A 21,480-nucleotide genomic window follows, 5' to 3' on the forward strand; every position below is an offset into this window, starting at 1 on the left:
CATCGCACCGCACGTTCTCATTGAATGTGTCGATGACTTCTACACAGGGTGGTTAACGTATTGCCACTTAAACACACCCTGAAATATAACTCGTAATAGCATGTTCGGTTGATTTGAAATATCATAGGCCGAGTTATAGCTCAGTCGATTAGAGCGCTGACCACGTAATCTGAGGTGATGGAACGCTGACCACGTAATCTGGGGTGATGGGACCGCGATAAAGTTCCGTCGGTTAGAGCGCTGACCACGTAATCTCAGGTGAGGGGCCGCAATATGGCTGACCACGTATTCGCTTACCCAGGGATATCCGCAGTTTTTTTTAGCGCGTGCAATCTGTCATACCCTGGGGTGTGACAGATTGCACGCGATCACTTTCTTCACCGGAAGTACTACCGGAACTGCTTTTTTTGTTTACATTACGTCGTCTGCTACGTCAACAAACAAATTGTGTACAAAATAATACAAAAATCCCCAGTCTCTAAACAACTACAGACATATGAACAGTTTCCAAAAACAAAAAATGTCTGCCATTCTTTCAAATACAAATGAATCCCCCCAACTGTAGGCCTACAACTGAACCTGAGAGCACAAGTGCACCTACCTGCACCGATTGCGACAAAATTGTTCAACTGTCACAAGTAAAAAGATCGCACAACAGCATTTCCTTGTGCCCAACTCCGTCCGATGTCACAAGATCGGTGTTTTATGGATCCACAATCAGTGGGGGAACATTTAACATCCATTTCCACAGCCATGATGACAACACAAAGTCGATTTCAAAGCGACCTCGTGTGATTTACTCCGAGTCGGACAGTGATGAGTGAGTGACGTCACCCCACGTGAAATGGATGAATGGAAATGTGTGCATATTTCCCGCGGTTTTTTTGACATGTGTACTTGTTTACAAACAGACGGAGATCGCCGATGGGAAAACACACAAAGAAAAGAGGTGGGAGAAAAATAATCATTCCCTACCTTGAGGGTGTAACAAAGAAATCTCAACCTTCGGGGGAGATTCTTGAATGTCCAAACCCTCGGCAAGCCTCGGGTTGGACATTCAAGAATCTCCCCCTCAGGTTGAGATTTCTCTGTCACACCCTCAAGGTAGGGAAAGATTCTATTATTCTCACATACTTCACAGGGTTATCCCGCAGTTGCTAGGGAAAAGATAAATCGATCTTACACAGGGTAGGTAAAGACAGCCGGCACGCGCTATATGACGCTGCTCACAATAACGTAACGTCATCATTTTACGTTGAGTAACCAAGTCGTAAATGATGACGTCATACATTTTGACGCACATTCCAAGGAGCATTGAAGATGGCGCGACAAAAAACTTTCATAACAACTTACGTTTGGTTGCAAGTATGTGAGAAAAATAATCTATCACGGGTCTGTACCGCGAACAAGGATATCTCAACCCTCGTGTAAGAGTTTGGCTGGCCAAACTCTTACACTCGGGTTGATATATCCCTGTCAACGGAACAGACCCGTGATAGATTCTATTATTCTCACATATTTCACAGGGTTATCCCGCAGTTGCTAGGGAAAAGATAAATCGATCTTACACAGGGGGTAAAGACAGTTCGTGTTTGGCAACTTAAGCAAACTTCCCCCTCGGGTTAAGATTAATAGAACCTTTCACCCCCTTTGGGGTGAGACAGCGGAATCTCAACCCGAGGGGAATACTCTTCTCTTACCCTGGACAGAGATATCCGCAGTTTTACCGGGGTGAGATTTTCTACACATGCTCTTTTCAGATACATAAGAGGGTAAACAGGGTAAGAGAAAAATAATCATTCACCCCCACGGAAGAGATACAGGGGAATCTCAACCCTCGGGGTAAGATAATAAGCTGTCAAACAATCGGCAAGTCCTGTGTTTGGCAACTTAATTTTTTTCCGCTCGGGCTGAGATTAATAGAATCTATCATGGGTCTGTTCGGTGGACAGGGCTTGCCGAGTGCTGGCCAGCCAAACTCTTACACGAGGGTTGAGATATCCTTGTTGGTTTATAAAAAGTGTTATTGTCTGTGAGAGAACAGACTGTTTATCTTTATGATAAGGAGTTGATAAAGAGCCAATGGTCCGTATCAAACGTGTATGTTGTGATTTCTACATGTGACAGTTGTTGCAAGACTCGCACTTGATGAATGAAAAAAAACCTCTCCTTTCTTCGATTCGCTTTCGTATCTCAAATTTCTTGCGGAAACTCAAAGTTACATATAATCCATACGCAATGAAACAGAATACGGACAATAATTCCGGATACTTCTCTGGTAGCCACAAAATATATATATCATATATATAACATCTCGCCCCCTCAAAAAATTGAACCACAGCGAAATCTTAAACAACAACCAAGGAAGTATCTAAACATACAAATTAAAAGATCATAAAGTAGCGCATGGAAAAGTCAATGGAAATTACATGATATTTAGGCCTACCAACTTATACATCAATTTGATGACATAATTGACATATAGGCCCAACGAAATGAGCATGGTAGATTGCCATTGTTATCAATTTCGGAATGTCTTCATTTTAGAATATGAGACAAATTACATCGGAAAAGTATATATTATACATAATCATAACTTTGATTATGCTACACGTGCAGGTAAGTCTTTCCGCTTGCCAGTCATATATGCTAGTATATCTTTACTGTTGATGGACATTGAGTTGACCTGATCCGAGTTGGTAACATCACAGGCATCCACAACTCCAGGTGTAACTTCAGTCATTGATGAACAAACAGAAATGTCTGTACAGGGTTTGGTTTGCACACATTTCCAAACAAAGTATTCACAGTATCTGAAGTTTTCATCGATGTACATTTAGTAGCAAATGACTGCTCAGAAAATGATTGTCCACAAAGTTCAGTCTTCACTTGATCAGGTTTATTATCAGGATGTTCTAAGGGTGTCCTTCCGTTAAGTGTGACACTTACTGTCCAAAGGATAACCAACTGTCTCTGGGGTGTCAACTGGAGCACTACGTACCGCATCATCAGTCTCTTTTCCTTGTTTATATCAACACACTGTACATACGCCTGCTTTGTACTAACCTTGCTAAATTCATGACGTTTCCGATCAAGTAGCCACTGCTTTCGACTTTTTTTTTCTCGTGACGAATCTGTGACGGCGACTTGTGCTTACGTCAGGGACAGTGGTAAGGCGTAGATACAAGTGCAGCATCTGGTATCTTATCTTGGTCACAACAATGATCACTGCCGTAGTCCTTGGCCTTGTTACAATGATATGACAATTTGTTCCACGTGATAGGAAATGACAAAGTATGTCCATTCTCCTTGATAACATACGATGGAATCAAGTTCTTGTATTCAACACTGTAATTATCAGGCACCTTAAGTAAATTGTCCGGAAGTAGCATGGTTGAACAAAATATATCAGTTATAAGCTCAAGTTCATCTTACAACGTCGTCATTCAGACACTAGTACTGTCGACTTTTATAGTCTTGTAACTGCTACGGGGACACTCGCTTGTTGCGTTCCAACCGACAACGGTCGGCTGAAAATGTCACGAAACTAGGCCTACATCTTACGGTTACCCGGATAACCACCATGTTGCATAACAGTCTCGCATCTGATGAATAAAAAAAAAGTTACATATAATTCATACGCAATGAAAGCGTATACAGACAATAATTCCGGATATTTCTCTTGTGATCACAATATATATATTACATGTATATAACACAGTGAGTATCAATTTAGTTGATGAGTAATCAAATAAGTCAAGCTTCGTCATCTTAAACTCAGATGATTTGAAGATCGTGCATAACTCCAATTAAAAATTCTGTTCCGCTCGTAAAAAAAAACTTATATAAAACTCGGTTATCTTGAATATTCACGATATCTCGATTTTATTTCGTGACCTCACTGACTTCAAGATAAACGTGTTTCATATGGCATTAATGATACAAATAAAACAATGACATCCGACTTAACAATAAGCACACATTTTCAATTTCTGTTACAACGTAACCTTCACAACACAATGATGCCTGCTGACACCAAATCTATGATATTTGTCCCTAGAAAGGGTGGGATTGATAGAATCTTACATGACTCTGTGTTGTGGACAGGTATTTCTCAGTCCAAATGTAAGAATGTGGATGGTCAACACGAGGCCTGCCGAAGAAGAATTTCAATTATCAATACAACATTGGTGCATGTGGGGGGAAATCATGAGAATATGGTTAAACGCATCAACTTAACATTGCTCCCTTGTAACAAAATATCCATATACTAGATTATCTCCCTTTAAACGACAATTATAAATCTCGATATTATTTGTAATCGTAATATACTAGAGACAGGGACCAGTGTCTTGCCTATGGCTTTGGTTGTGTATCATAGCTATACTATAGTCTTAATGACAAAATGCTAGTGTAACTTAATTTTTTAACCGGAAACGGTTTTCTTTGAATTGTTAAGAACTGTTTAAAATGCATTATTTACACATGTCAATACCATATCGGGCGAGCCAGTAAGGCCAATGAGGGACTTTTTTCTATTCAGGCACGATTCATGAATCCGCGTGACAAAAGAGATCTGCCGTAAGTATATATGCCGTAAATAGTTTGTTCGTTACTCATCCGGCTGGACTATTATAATGCGTAGACGCACCCCAGCTGAGCCCCGGGGTGATGTATAAATCTTGGTATCTGATGAGGCGCGAGATTTTTCTACCGAGCATGCACGGTCAATTGCCCCATGTAATCGATTGGCTAAGTACTATGTTCCAGATTTGACGTTTTGGCCCTTTTGAATATTCTAATTATCTTTTCTGTCAATATTGGGTATTTGCAGACTTGATTGATGTTTCCGAGTAGTAGTTTATCAAATTAATATGCAATTCGTTACAGGTGAAATAGGCCAGTGACAAAAGCACACCTTGTCGTGCCTTTGACCACGTGGTCATGGACGTATAATCTAGTCGACATCAAATACCGTGGCCATTGCGTACATGTCCACGCGATCGTCAATCTGGCCCGGGGGTAGGGACATGTGATCGTTTATCTGTCCCGGAAACAGCTAGTTTCACCAGAGACGTATATACCAAAGCACAGTCTTTTTTTCCTGAAAAGATCATGTAATTCAATGTATTTAACTTATGTACTTTGCGGTCTCATTTTGACACGTACGTCGGCAGTGTAGCCAACTAACTATGCGTGCGTGTTGTGGGGTTTACACAAAGCACCTGATTTTGAAAATAAACATATAGACTTTTTGTAAAAAAAAAAATATTTCAGGAGTTCGTAAATCTACACCGGACGCAATGATCTATTTCAAACTTGGTACTGGTGTAAATTGCTGAGTCTTAGCGATTGTATATACGTTCGATGTGAATCTAACCAACATGCTAATATTGGATGGTTTCAGATGAACAAACATTATATACCACTGGTTTGGTGTAGTATTGGCAGGCTCAGGGTAATTTTAACACTAGAACGTTTTCGGCGGTAGTAAAACGAAGATCATAAGACAGTTTTTAATAAGTCTTGAGTCTCGTCTCGTCTAAATGAACATATTTTGACCATGTATGTCTGCAACTTTACTTAAGTAAGCCTTTATCAAAATACGTTTGTGCTCGCATAATCTGTTAAAAAAACTGGACGGCCTATGCTATTTAATTTATTATATTAAACTTACTTCTGTCAGCTTGAATGTTGAAAACACAACACTAAAACGAAAAAGTGTACAATTTTTCGTCATTGTTAGATCGCATATCATGTTGTAGGCGAATTGGAATTGCCACGATAATCTCCCAGGATCCTAACAGTAACATTGATTACATTGGCATTGATTGTTCTGTCGCTGTCATTCAATATTTTTTTTATTTTTGTCAACTGTTCTTCATCGTAAGAAGCAAATCAAGTTGAGCCTTCCACCAGCTGATAGACGTCAACATTACGTGCATGGTCCCCGAGATGCTTGAACCATCAGCCAATCAAATTGCAAGTTTAACACATATCGCAGGGAATTTGAAATGTTGCTTTACCTTGGCAATCACGCGAAGACGGACAGTAAAAATCAAAAAACCTGGCCGGGGAAGTTGTTTTCTGTCTTTTGTTGTTGTTTTTTTATAAAGGGAATTTTACACTCTAATATAACAATTTGAAGTATTACAGGGTTAAAATGACTATTGCACGGTCACGTGCGAACTATCGGACACCTGTGGCGTTTCGGAGTTTAGTCTTACCCTTTCAAGCGTTTAAGTCACTCATATATCAACACTGCCAGACGACAGTCATGGCGACTTCTAGGCATACAGGAAAGTCGAGATTTCAGTGATTCTAAGTGTGTTTTAGTGATTATGTCAAAAAAAAACACCAAAAAAACCAAGTAAATCATGGGTGTCTGTGTAATAGTCCAGCATATTTGACCCTCGATTACCAGTACCTCGTGTCAAATATTCTGGACTATTGCACAGAAACCCATCACACAATGTATGTTTGTATAATATATCATGTATGTTTAATTTGCTACTTTTTACTCTGCTGGCTTCTAGTAATTAGAAGTTTGATCCATACAATACATTTAACTTTATTGTAACCTATATACATTTTGTATTATACAAATATATCATGGCTGTCAGTGTAATAGTCCAGAATATTTGACCCTCGGTACTGGTAATCGACCGTTGTTCTATTGCACGAGGCCGAAAAGTCTCGTGCAATAGTAATGTTGGCCGTGCTATAGTACATAATATACCTTATGCGTAAAGTTAAGGAAAATAAAACGCATTATGTAAAAAAAAAAATATGTATACATATAGATGCATGTTTTAATTACATGGCCGTAATCATCCACCATACGGACAGGATGGACATACTGAAAGTAAAGGTAGAGGATCTTTTCGATCCGCTTGTTTACAACGTCAAAAATTTGGAAAGAACACGAAATTCTGGTATTTGTTTGTCTATCGGACTTGTTCGCATTCTAGACGTACACGTTAGATATAAAATCGCTTTACCTTAAAGAAATTATCTACATAATATTTTTGGACTTATCTATCAAAGGAACCTATTTGCTGCAAATTGCCTGAAGTTTGCACTGGTCTATTCCACTGAGTAGTATGTTTTGAGAGTAATGTTCTGACTGTGTTAATGTCATCATATTTTTTCTCACCTGCACATATATATGTATGTATGATTATGGACATCGAAGCTGAAAATGATTTCCATGGGAAAACCCTGCCTTGTGATAGACAGTCGACAACAAGTTGACTATTCCAACTTTGATTACCGGGTATTATACGGTTCCAGCTGAAAAACAAAAACAAAACAAAACAAAACAACCCCAATGGTATGTCTCTGACGTCCGTTATAATACGATAGCCTCACGTCCGTGATTGAAATACTGCAGTTTAACACTGGAGTATGTTAACCGTATTTGATTGATAATTTCGAAAGAGGAATTAATTATATGTAAAGCATCATCTTATGAATAAAACATAATATACTTAAACATTAAAAAAATGCTGGATAATTATCGATGACTTTTAAAAACGGTTCAGTGATGATGTTAAAAAACAGGAATAGATTTAAAACTTGATGCTGATCAAATTTATTACACATCTCCATGGTTTCGTAAACAAGATCACATGAAGTCATTGATCTGTGGCTGAAGTTCGATCGATGACTGCTAATAGTGCATTTGGTGGTCCTACGATAATGACTGATCGTCACAGGATTGGTAAAGGTACATCTGTGTGACGTGGTTAGGACCTTTTGATGTAATTATCAGGTGTAACGTGAAGCTTTCCCAAATATGGACATACGTCATTTAAAAACCAAGCCTTGAGAGAAACCAACAGGTAACAAAAACGCTAAACAATAGTGTAAATTCAAGCCAGTCTATAAAAAAGAATTCTTCAAGCCGAAGCGCTGTTGTAGTCAGGGATAGTTGTCATCTTGGTCTAACTTGTTTCGCATGACCAACAATATGTGTGGGTTTTTATTTTTGGTTTTTTAATTTATTCTATTTATTTATTTTATTTTATTGTTTTGTGTGTGTGGGTGGGTGGGTGGGTGGGTGTGTGTATGTGTGTGTGCGGGGGGTTGGGGGTGGTGTGTGGTAACCTTAAAGAAGCTTCCTAGAAACTAATCAACCATCGGTATAAACAATCGTTCTATTTTGCTTTCAATCATACTGATATTGCAATTGATGCAAAAATTGCAAGTTCGAAATCTTCCCACATGAGAAACCCCTGTACACAGCCGGACACACGTGCACAATAAGTCGGTGTCTTTGAAAGGCATTGAAGCTCCGCCTACTTTTAGCAAACTGTCCAACGAAGAAACGTTTTACTCTTAGAAGCCGCGGTTTGTATTGGATAGTGTACTATTGATGCTGTTTGCAATAGTTTGATACTTAAGTTGCCCCCAGATAGGGTTCAACGGCAGTAAACGTTACTGATAGTAACGGTCACCGTTACATATAGGTCCCCAGATATCGTAACGGTGTCATGCTACACATATAAACCGAATTTTATCAAAATCAATCCTATCTAAATTTCGACCAATCAGATGCTTTGGTCCGGATCCCGCCTGTCATAAACAAATGCTCATGTAATGTTTCGTTGAATCCCCCCTACGATTTTCGAGAAACACGTCGAAAACATCATTAGTTATTTTTCATTGGCGTATTGATGGCGTTGGTATTTTCCCCCCGATGGTGTATTGATTTCATTGTTTAATTTTCGATGGCGAACTGAGATTTCATTTGTCAATTTTCCCTGGTGTGTTGAGATTCTATTGTTTAATATTCGTTAACGTATTGATTTTATTGGTAAATTTTCATGATCGGACTTATTTTACTTGTTAATTTTTGTTGGTGATTTATTTCATTGGTTAATTTGTATTGGCGTATTTATTTCATCGGTTAATTTTCGTTTGCGTATTGATTTCATTGGTAATTTTTTCATTAATCTGTTTTATTTCGTTGGTTAATTTTCGATGGTGAACTGAGATTTCAATGGTCAATTTTCGCTTGCTCGTTAAGATTTCATTGGTTAATTTTCGTCGCCGTATTGATTTTATTGGTAAATTTTCATAATCGAACTTATTTTACTTATTAATTTTCGTTTGGTGATTGATTTCATTGGTTAATTTCTATTTGCGTATTTATTTCATCGGTTAATTTTTGTTTGCGTACTGATTTCATTGGTTAATTTACATTAGCTTGTTGATTTCATTGGTTAATTTTCGTTGGCGTATTAATTTCATTTTTGTTCTGTTGGCGTATTGTTTCCATTGGTTACTTTTCGTTGGCGTATTGATTTCAGTGGTTACTTTTCGTTGGCGTATTGATTTCAGTGGTTACTTTTCGTTGGCGTATTGATTTCAGTGGTTACTTTTCGTTGGCGTATTGATTTCATTGGTTAATTTACATTAGCTTGTTGATTTCATTGGTTAATTTTCGTTGGCGTATTGATTTCATTTTTGTTCCGTTGGCGTATTGTTTCCATTGGTTATTTTTTGTTGGCGTATTGATTTCATTGGTTTTTTTTGTTTTGTGTGAGTGAGTTTGTGTTTTCGTTGGCGTATTGATTTCAGTGGTTACTTTTCGTTGGCGTATTGAGTTCAGTGGTTACTTTTCGTTGGCGTATTGATTTCAGTGGTTACTTTTCGTTGGCGTATTGATTTCAGTGGTTACTTTTTGTTGGCGTATTGATTTCAGTGGCTACTTTTCGTTGGCGTATTGAGTTCAGTGGTTACTTTTCGTTGGCGTATTGATTTCAGTGGTTACTTTTCGTTGGCGTATTGATTTCAGTGGTTACTTTTCGTTGGCGTATTGATTTCAGTGGTTACTTTTCGTTGGCGTATTGATTTCAGTGGTTACTTTTCGTTGGCGTATTGATTTCATTTTTGTTCCATTGGCGTATTGATTTCAATTGTAACTTTTCGTTGGCGTATTGATTTCAGTTGTTACTTTTTGTTGGCGTATTGATTTCAGTGGTTACTTTTCGTTGGCGTATTGATTTCAGTGGTTACTTTTCGTTGGCGTATTGATTTCAGTGGTTACTTTTCGTTGGCGTATTGATTTCAGTGGTTACTTTTCGTTGGCGTATTGATTTCATTTTTGTTCCATTGGCGTATTGATTTCAATTGTAACTTTTCGTTGGCGTATTGATTTCATTGGTTAATTTTTCTTGCCTTATTGATAATATTGGTTAATCGCTGTTACTTACCACCAGACGACTATATTTATAGTACGACACCACGGATGACAGCCGGTGATCCTTGTAAACAATGACCGTCAAAGCCACACACGCATAACACCTTGGGATTGATATCCAGTCTGCCGCACCTTGTGTTACTCTTCACACAGGTCTGTGGGTGATAGACTGGACAGCCATCGCCCTGCAGTATCACATCGCCAGCTATGATTAAGTCTTATCGGATGATTTGTTGAAGGCGTGAACAGATCTGTTCGTTGCATTGTTTACACATTCTTACCAAATACGTGATGAGATAAACCATTGTTACTTTTTCGTTGCGATATTGTTAGAATAAAACAAAAGATAGGAAGTAAAAACGAAATATTTACAATAAACACGAATGTAGTGAACATCTCATGGATAGAGGTTTAAAAAAAACTTCCGGTTGGGATTGATATTAGTGTAACAGAAGAGTTGGAAATGAAACGAACAGACCGGACTCGAACCAGTGACCTTCGAACTCTAGACGGACTCTGTAACCATTTCTTTTATAATCTTTTATGAAAATTATGTTCTTTATAGGGAACAATGTTCTCAGTCAATTTTGGGAAGCATCAGATTTGTTTCGGAATGACATCCCTATTCTATAATGATGCCTGCTTGTTTGTATGTGTCGGAAGATATTTGTCCCCGCCTGTTCCCGGATTTGAGACCGACGCGTGGGATGGCGACGGTGAACATCTAAAAATTACATCAAGAATTTTTTTAAAGAAACAAGTCAAAACGCGTCAGTGATTATCATTGCCGAGAGACGTAACTACTTTTCACGTGAAGGCCAGTTATTAATTGACATGTTAATGTCACAGATAAAACGAGATTCCTCTAAATTCGGTCTATTTCTCTAATTGATACCAAAACTATCTAATCAAAATGACACAAAATTCTCAATTACACGTTTTTGTGAAGAGCATTTTCTTAACATTCCAATCTCATGTGACGGGAAAACATCATGAGAAACTAAATTGATTAATTAAATCCTAAATCAAAGAAAAATATTCTCTATCACGTGATATCATATTTCCTGTGAATTAAAAAAAATACACAAAAGATCAATACAACAAATACTGTGTAAGAGGTGACATTGATTTCACCGTTCAGGGGAAAACAAAAAGTCACCAAATCTGGACAATTTATTACAAGATAGAAATGAAAGTTTCCATTTGAAATATACTATATGTTTATCTGAAATGTACATAACAAATATGAATGACGCCTATGGTTGGCTTTGTATATTATGCCATCTCACCCAAAGTTTCAGGATTGCCTATTGCTATCATGAACTGTCTACCGTCGTATGCCGAACCAATTTGCCCCCCCCCCCCCCCCCCCCCCCCCCGATCTGACAACACAGGGCCATTTATAAAGTGGTCTTAAGTATCAAAATTATAGATGATGCTAAAGTATGAATGATGCTAAAGACCTCAGGAAGAAGGATGTGAGAAACCGTTTATTCCATGGTGCAGGTGTGCGTTTGACTAACTAATTAGGTAAGGTAAACGAGACTACTATCAATGGAAATGGATCCTCAGACAGGTAACCATGCTGAAATAAACAAGAGCCTTTTATCTTGAAACCTAACCCAGCCGTGTCACAGGTGAGAGTCATTATCAGCTTCAGCAACAAGGGTACTTCTGAATATTTCACTGTAAAATACAAAATCCGGTTACAAATCAGAGGGAAAGTAGGAAAATGGGTTCATTGAAATCTAAAAAAAAAAAAAAATAACCTTATGATTTAAAACACCGATAATATTTTCATTTTAAAAACATATGTATGAATGTGTAAAAGAGTAAAGGTGCTATTGCCTTTGTAGTCCTACGTTTACAATTAGGCATTTAAATCAGAACATGTACATACGCAGGAATTTAGAGTCCGTTTTTGTGCAAGAAAATGAAAAAAAAAAGTATTTTGGGGGGAAATGCTACAGTATCATTTCTTTAATTTTGAGAAAGCTCAAATAAATAGGTTGTTAATAGCATGTTAGATATCATATATGCAAAACAAGAAGTTAAGGTATACGAAGAACAGAAGATAAAAATGTGATAGATTTTGAGAAAAAAAAAACTCTTTTTACATAAAGGGACATTTTCTAAAGGTCAAATATACAACTTCCTAATGCAGTCTATTCATAATTATGTGCTTAAAACATCTTCAACAATATAAAATAAATTGCCCGAAATAGGAGTTATGTGCAAAGTAATCAAAAATTATTGACAATATTGCTCTTACATCTGCTGAATCAATTTTCTCACAAGAACGCTACATGATATATTTATGTTGGTTTACACATTAACCGCCTAATCTAGAATCCAATATTACTTCCTCGTCGAAGAATCTGATTGGCCATGTCAATGTTATTCTACATTGTAGTTCTTATTGTGTATGTCGACCATACCTGATACCTAGAAGATGACCGTTGGTAACGAAATCTGTATAACTTGAGATTGTCTTAAACCTTTGGACTTTTGGATGCAACGACTTACTGGTTTCCAAATGCTTGTAGTATCCTTACTAGTATATGATACTGGTTTCGTGGGCACATACCCCCATGGTTCTCTGTCCTGTGGGACACATGCAATCATAATCCTTTATGGGATTAATGGTGTCAGAGCCGTCATGCTGGATCCAAACTTTGTACTTTACGCTGCGTTTATGCCCGAGTGGATCTGACATCGTACAATTCCCCGGTGAGTGCCAATAGATCCAGATCGCATAGTCATCATCATCATCAGTGAAGTGCTCTCTGATGTAGTCAGCTGTCATTGCCAGTGATATTTGGTATGTACCACAGGAGATTGGCTGAAGGTATTCCATGTCTAACTTTTGAAAGTACACGATTATCCGCAGTTGCATCTAGTTTCACATATAGTGACCTCGCCATTCTGGTAAGATCTGACTATTCTTATACTTACTGAGCTAAGGTGTTGTCAACACTAAGGAGTGCTTGCATTGTTTTCAGCCAGCGCCCTATCATTTACGTCTCGCTCTGGTGTTCTAACATATATCGGTCATCGGATTCCATTGAGACAGGCTGTTACATTCCTGACGAGTGCCTCAATAACATCAATGAAATAGTTGGAGGGAAGTTGTGTTTTGAAACAATAACCATTGTTTGAAGTGCCCATGCTCTGACTCGACTACCCATCCCATCTGGATCTAGTTATGGATCTATCAATGTTAGCTTACAAGTCGTCATGTTTAGTCTGCCCATAATTTAGACAAGAAGGCGTCTTTGTTGTCAAACCACATGATTAAAACTCTGACAAAGCATCCCTAATACTTTCGATCAACAACGGCATTATATTCATATTTATAAAATATTGTGATATAATTACAAGTATAGTGCCCTCCTGTGCGTGAACAACACTATTGTTCGGGGTGATGAATCTAGGGCAAGGATGTGTGTATACAGTTATTGCTTAGCCATAATTGTATAAATACATTAATAGTTTTTCCAGCTAGGGGAATAAAATATTTGTACCATAAAAATATTACATTGTCATTTTTCTCCAGCCAGGAGAGACTATCCTAATCTGCATCATCCAGAGAGGAAAAACGCAGAGTAAAGGAAGACCCCTGATTTCATAGCAGATGATTTCCTTTGATCTTGAAACTAGGTACCTGGATAGTCAACATTTCTTTTTGATCAGTGCGAATTTTAATGTTACAATTAGGATCTTACCTATGAGATGATGTGAACGTCAGGACAAATGACTCTACTGCTTGCAATGAAAGATGAGTTGGTGTTTGCGCGCTTGGGCGAAAATGTCGAGTTTTGATTGAACTATTATGCGTTATGCGTGGAAAGACTGGCCATAAAATAGATCATTTATGGATCATAATGGAATGCTCCGCCACTTATCATCATCAAAACCAACGTTTTGATGTTCAGGTTTTTTTGCGGCTTTTATTTATGATAATTTTTTAAACATATGCCAATTTCTTGACCATCAGTTAAGTTATTGCCATCAAGCAACCAATTGTGCTGGGCGAATACATATGTTTCCAGCAGATCTCTTTGTTTTAATGTCTCTCCTAAAGACAACTTTACAACCTACAACTTCATGCCTACCTCTCCATTGTGAGATCGCTACTGTATTAGGTGTTAAAAGACTTCGTAAGACGCGATTTTATAAATAGGATAGAAGCGCTTTAATATAATATTTTAAATGATAGATATATAAACTTTTTGAAGAAAATGTAAAACATAATAGCAAAAGAACAGGGAGATTGGGGTTTATGGCATTTATTGATTCAAGATTGTTTTAGTCACTATTGGTCATGTATTATATCGTATTTAACGTCCTAATTATAATAGCGAAGGTCATTTAAAAACGTGGCCTACACATGTCGGCATTACTTGTGAGGAAAGGCACATGTATACTTTAAGGTTTGGAGTGTAACAAGGTGGAGTATTATCTCAACTATAGTTCAACAAGTCATTGGGATGACTAACATCAAAGCCAAAAATCAACACTTTTATCTTTGGGCAGGATTAATGTAAGTGATAAAGCTATCTATACTCTAAATAACTATGAATGGACTGAATATGGAAGACATTTAAAACGTCTTTTTTTTTTTTTTTTTTTTTTTACAAAATGCTCAAAAATAAAATATTATCCGCGGTTTACTGACTGTTTTAGTATTTTGGTGGTTAGTTTATGGTTTAAGCTTTCCTATTTCGTTAAAATAGTCAATTATTTTTATCTGTTTTGTGACAATCTGCGTTCTAAATTAAGAAATTAAATAACGTAGTTAATTATGCAAGTGCGTTATGGATTAATTACGGTTAAATGTATAGTCACGAACCCAATTTGATGCTACAAAGCAATGTATCGGTGAGTGGTCTGTAAGTGTAGAAAATCTTTAGACCGATTCCTATGGGAATTTAGCATTGCTGACACCCCAGAAGGTTACGCATCCTCTACATATATATACAGTTAAAGTATGTGGTTGAGGGATATAGCAAGTTAGACCATGTCTATTTCCAGAGGCGAAACCGTGGGAAATAGGCATGGTCAAGCCAGAAACTTGCTTTATCACTCAACCCCATTCTTTAACCATTTTATTATCATACCTCTACTTTATTTACTCTATATAAAAGCTAACTGGTTAAATAGACTACTTCCCTTCTTTTTGTTTAACCTCGCTTTGCTGTGGGCTAGTCCTGTGCGTTAGTCTTGAGAACTAGGACATCCCTGAGCTAACACACACCTGCATAGAATCAGACGCAAGGTGGGCGGAGCTTGTTTCTGAAGATGACGTTAGTTACTAGCGTAGCCAAATGGGCGGAGCTTGCTACTGAACGCGCCGCCTACTTGCAAACGACCTGTCAACCGAAATAGCGCCGTCAAGATTTTCGGGCTAGATGAAAGTGATTTGAAGTCCCTACTTGAAGAAAAAGACTCTTAAAGCACTAGGGAAACAGTTAAGGCCTCTGTGGCAGTGTTGGTGCATTATTTGGAGGCAAGGGACAAAACAATTGAGGAGATTGACAGTTGTCAGTGTGCCGAATGCGATCAGCTGTTAAGAAAATTTTATGCTGAATGTCAGGTGGTATTTCCCATGTAGCAGCTGATGGCTACCTCAATGAAAATTAAGTTTTGCTATGGGAAATATTTGAAATCATGTTCCCTGCTTTGAATGAAAAAAGGCATATAATCACTTGGCCCCTTTGCTACAGTATATCAAAATGGTGGCTGGTACAATCACATGGAAGATTGTTTCACAGCTTATGATTTTGAACAAAATCTGCTAAAATAATTTCTCCAGTTTGTATCGGTATAATAAACTTTAAAATGCAAGCACTCATGCCAAGATGTCACTACCAGAAAAAATCATGTAGATTATATCAAACTGTTTGTATTTGTTTCATTCAAATACAATACATCGATGTTTTTTGTTTTTTTTTCGTATCAGTTTCTTCCAACAGAACGAAATATACCATAAAATTTAATTGTTAAGCATATTAAATAAGAATATATAAGATATTACAACTGTACAGGTAAGAGCCACAGGTAGCCAAAATCACATGTACACTACTGGTCGAGACCTGGGGTGTAACAGTTAGTCTTGATTATTGAATACTATCATAGATGTTTAAATTGAAATACATGTACATTGTAAATGATCCTTTTTTCTTTAGGTTACTTTTGAACTGAACAGTGGGTTGTCTATAGTTTACTGCTAGGACAGCCGACGAACCCCTTTTTAAAAAATACAATGTACCAATTATTATCTATTTATTGTTTTGAATTCGACATCACCTGACACGGCTAGTTATCGATTACCGCAACACCATGACGGAATATCACGAATAGATTTGTCCTGACATATCACAATGTTTTTGATTGGTCTAGACATATCACAATGTTTCTGATTGGTCCTGACACACAAGTATCGCAATGTCTCTGATTGGTCCCTGACATATACAATGTTTCTGATTGGCCCTGACATACAAGTATCGCAATGTCTCTGATTGGTCCCGACATATACAATGTTTCTGATTGGCCCTGACATACAAGTATCGCAATGTTTCTGATTGGTCCTGACATATCACAAAGTTTCTGAGTGGTCCTGACATACAAGTATCGCAATGTTTCTGATTGGTCCTGACAAACACTGTCGCGAGGAATCATGTGCCATGCAACACAATGAACTCAATATGTTATTGAAACTAAATCATAATCAAGGTAATAAAGCCATATATTTATTATTAAAATCAGCTGTTAATGACCTCGGTCATTACGTATTCTGTTTGAAAAACTCGAATGGTTAATATTTAATGAGTTTTTATCTGCATAGAAGTCATCTGAACACCAGCGCGGCACCTTCAGATGTCCAGACGCAACAATTAGTAAACGAAAGCAACAACCAGAAGATTTGATTCAGGTTGAAAGTCAAGACAAGAAACAGCGGAAGTTAACTTTATAATAATTATGTTCAATATTCTTATTATTTCTGTGTGCTGCGATCAGTTAACTTACTTTTAAAGTTGCAGAATTTAGATTAAAACCAATTATGAATTCTACGACACCATGTCATGCTGCCGGTTCTTCAAAAACTCCGCCTCCATTTCAATATAAAACAAATTCTGACGGCAGAACGTTATAATTATATACATGAAGTAATCCAATGACAAAAAAAGCCGCCATGTTTGTGATAGTGTTAGCACTTACTGCGCTGATATATGAATATACTGATGATTGGATAAGGAAATTTATCCCATCACAAAGAAACAATAGTTAATAGTTATTATTGAAGCTTATCATACTAAATTAGTTATTCTAAACAAACGGCATCCATTCAGATTGTGTTATAGATATCTAAACCATAAATGTCAGGTATGCGCTTCGGATTTTTACAACAACATTTCCTCATTATGGACAGATCCGACCGGGACATCTAGTGTCTGTGGCCCCGTCTAATCAGGCTACAAATATGGCGGGAGTTACCGTGCGTCTACAAGACATCATTAGTCACGTGATGTGTCAGACATAACACCATTATGACGTCATAGTTCCAATGTCTGCCGCGGAAATCTCCCCAACTCGTCACTTTACACGTGTGGTCTGTGTAATGGAATATAAGTATTTCTATAAGCAGCTGTGCTGATCACCCTGAAATGTCTAGGGCATAGGACCTGAAAGCTGTTACCCTGACAGTAGCTAATACAGTCGCACCAAACGTATATATGTTGCTCTGTTCCATCCGTCTTCTGTCCGTTCGGCGGTCATTTTTCCCATAAGAGACCGCTTTATGAAGAAACTTCATTAAACTAACGTTTTACTTGACTATTATCTCATTCAAATGATATATAAACTGTAAAGATCATGTTTTATTTACGGAATCAAAGTAAGAGTTTTTCAAACATGACATAATTAGAATTATCACAGTAACATTTGACATTATGTGTAGTACTTGGAGCGAGATCATCCCGGACTGATAGTGAGATCGTATCACCATTTACTGAGGATGGTATGATTCTAATCAATCGAGTCGATTACGTGACACAAAGTTCCGGACATGACGCGACGATGTTCGCATTAATTATAGTGAAGTCACCTGTCGCGAAGCTGGGCGGCATTTCACGGTCGATGTACCGATTCCATGCTGCCTTAATGTAGATAATTATTTGATAACTGGTCTATTTATGGACGAATTTATGTGTCCGCGGCCAATTTTCTTCTTTCGCGTTACCATTTCCGATTATCTATTTCCGGTGTGCGCAATCGGTGCTAATTGAGGCCTCGAATAGGGATATTTTTAAGACTGACATAGTAATTGAGTATCACCATGCATGCTCGCGACAGATAAAGAGGAATGCTAATGGCTTTCCGTTCAATATCATTATATTTCACGAGAGCACCAGAAAACTTCTATGTATTCACGACTTGGACCTCAAGGTATGACTTCAAAGAAAACACAACCAAGGACAATGACACTTGATTTCGCGGGTTATAAAATCACTGAGATGAAACAAATTATATTTAACATGCACACCTACGTTCCTCCCTTGAGAACATAATTACCTAAAGTTGTCAAACCTATCACTATTTCTAACATCTAAACGAAGATTACATAAGGATTTGGTTTTCTTTATCAATGTATTTGTCCAATACTGAAGTTAAAACCAATTGACATTGTCATAACATCAATAGTTTCTCTCCATATTGCTATATTCTGAGCATGGAGCATATTGCCGGCCAGCTGACTCTGCGGTATATCGCGTGTGTGTGCTTTTTGATTTAGTTTTTTTGTTCTTTTGTTGTTGTTGTTTTTCTTCTTTGTGTGTTTGTGAGGGGGGTCCCCACTAACACTATCACTTTATCAAGCTTATATAAATATTCTAGTGATACAGACCTAACAAACATAGGATAGGTTTCTTAGGTGTTGGTACCAATATTGCACCAAACCATTATCATAACAGAATAGATAATTTTACTTGATTACCTCTTCATTTAATGATATTGACACAAATTGTTATTACATGTCCATATACTGCGTAGTGATGTTAGCAATCCATTCTAGTAACTAAAACAGTGTCACCTAAGCCATGACCATGTCTGTATAACCCCACAGACTGATATATCTAGACATTAAACATGGACCGTACGTTGGGGTGAATGTTATATTATACTGACTTTTTTTACCAAAACTCACGAGAAACAGTATCTACGTAAACGCAGACTGACAATGATTAAATACTACAAAAGCGCCTGATCGATTTTGATTTATAGTTGGTCCTAAACAATGTTATCTATTTTCAAGCTATGGGATTGGGATGGTGGCAGTAAAGGCAAAAAGCAGGGACCGAAATTGAACCTTTTTTCAATTCATTTGATATTATTTGATATAATATTCTCACGATAGATTGAATCTTGACATATATCGGGCGTTTTGGATTTCGTTGGAGAAGAAATTGGACCCGCTGCACAAATATGATCATCGGCATTGCCGTTTTCATAACAGATAGGAGAAAGAAATCAAAATGTCATTTTATATATCACGGAAGTCATGGCTTCCAACTAGTGATTAACATTACCGGAAGTATTGGCTATCATTCCGTACTTATCATGACCAGAAATCATGGCGACAGGTAAACATTGATGTAAAAGGCCTCAAGTGAATACACAGTATTACTGCTGATCTTTGTTGAGTCCTCACACACACATAACAGCCATCAGCTCAGAGTTAACATAACCAGAAAACATGGCTGTCAGATCGATGTTAACATTTCCGGAAGTCATGGTTATCAGCTCGGTGTTAACATTACCGCACGTCATGGTTATCAGCTCGGTGTTAACATTACCGCACGTCATGGTTATCAGCTCGGTGTTAACATTACCGCACGTCATGGTTATCAGCTCGGTGTTAACATTACCGCACGTCATGGTTATCAGCTCGGTGTTTACATTACCGCACGTCATGGTTATCAGCTCGGTGTTAACATTACCGCACGTCATGGTTATCAGCTCGGTGTTAACATTACCGGAAGTCATGGCTATCAGCTCGGTGTTAACATTACCGGAAGTCATGGTTATCAGCTCGGTGTTAACATTACCGCACGTCATGGTTATCAGCTCGGTGTTAACATTACCGCACGTCATGGTTATCAGCTCGGTGTTAACATTACCGCACGTCATGGTTATCAGCTCGGTGTTAACATCACCGCACGTCATGGTTATCAGCTCGGTGTTAACATCACCGCACGTCATGGTTATCAGCTCGGTGTTAACATTACCGCACGTCATGGTTATCAACTCGGTGTTAACATTACCGCACGTCATGGTTATCAGCTCGGTGTTTACATTACCGGAAGTCATGGCTATCAGCCCGGTGTTAACATTACCGGAAGTCATGGCTATCAGCTCGGTGTTAACATTTCCGGAAGTCATGGCTATCAGCTTGTAGATAACATTACCGGAAGTCATGGCTATCAGCTCGGTGTTAACATTACCAGAAGTCATGACAATCAGCTCGGTAAAAAGTATGTAAAGTTAATTGATGTCATATTATCATTGTTGTTTGATCTAGATTTACACGGATAATGTCGTCAAGGAACAGAACACGTTTATCGTACCGGAACACAGTGTTTGTTTCCATTGTACATGGGTACGTTACTTGTTTCAACGTTAATCATATTTATTTGCATTCCCTCATGTTCGTCTGTTTTAGTAAACATTTCAAATCTAATCAAATATGTTGTGGTAATTATGTAAGATTATATAAGCGAAAAAGAATCGATAACGTGATGGTATTAATATGATAGAAGTTATGACACAACCAATATAGTATTTAAGAGTGTGACGTTTCGATGACTACACTGTCACCTTCATCAGACTAATGACCAATGCGAAGTGTACTAGCACTGTCTTATGTAGTATCAAAGTTCGAAAATAGTGTGACGAGGTTGTAAAAATAAAATAGAATCAAACAAGTGTACGAGATGGTATGATGTACTGTAGTCGAATCGGCTACGCTATATAAAATACATGGCCATAGATGTGCGAGGGTCTGTTTCCCTACATTGCGTAAGGAGAATTGGGTGGAAAAGCTTACTTTTCATTTCCCCATTAAAAATATTCACGACTTCAAGACATATTTCGAAGGATTGCACAAATGACGCACTTAAAATCGTCACTATTCAATACCAATTTAGAGTTAGTTGCAGTAGAGTCCAGGTTTATTCAACATCATTGTGCAGTTGTTTCGTTGTTCTAGGACTCGT

Source organism: Pecten maximus, chromosome 19, assembly GCF_902652985.1.
Source record: "Pecten maximus chromosome 19, xPecMax1.1, whole genome shotgun sequence".
NCBI classification, from domain to species: domain Eukaryota; kingdom Metazoa; phylum Mollusca; class Bivalvia; order Pectinida; family Pectinidae; genus Pecten; species Pecten maximus.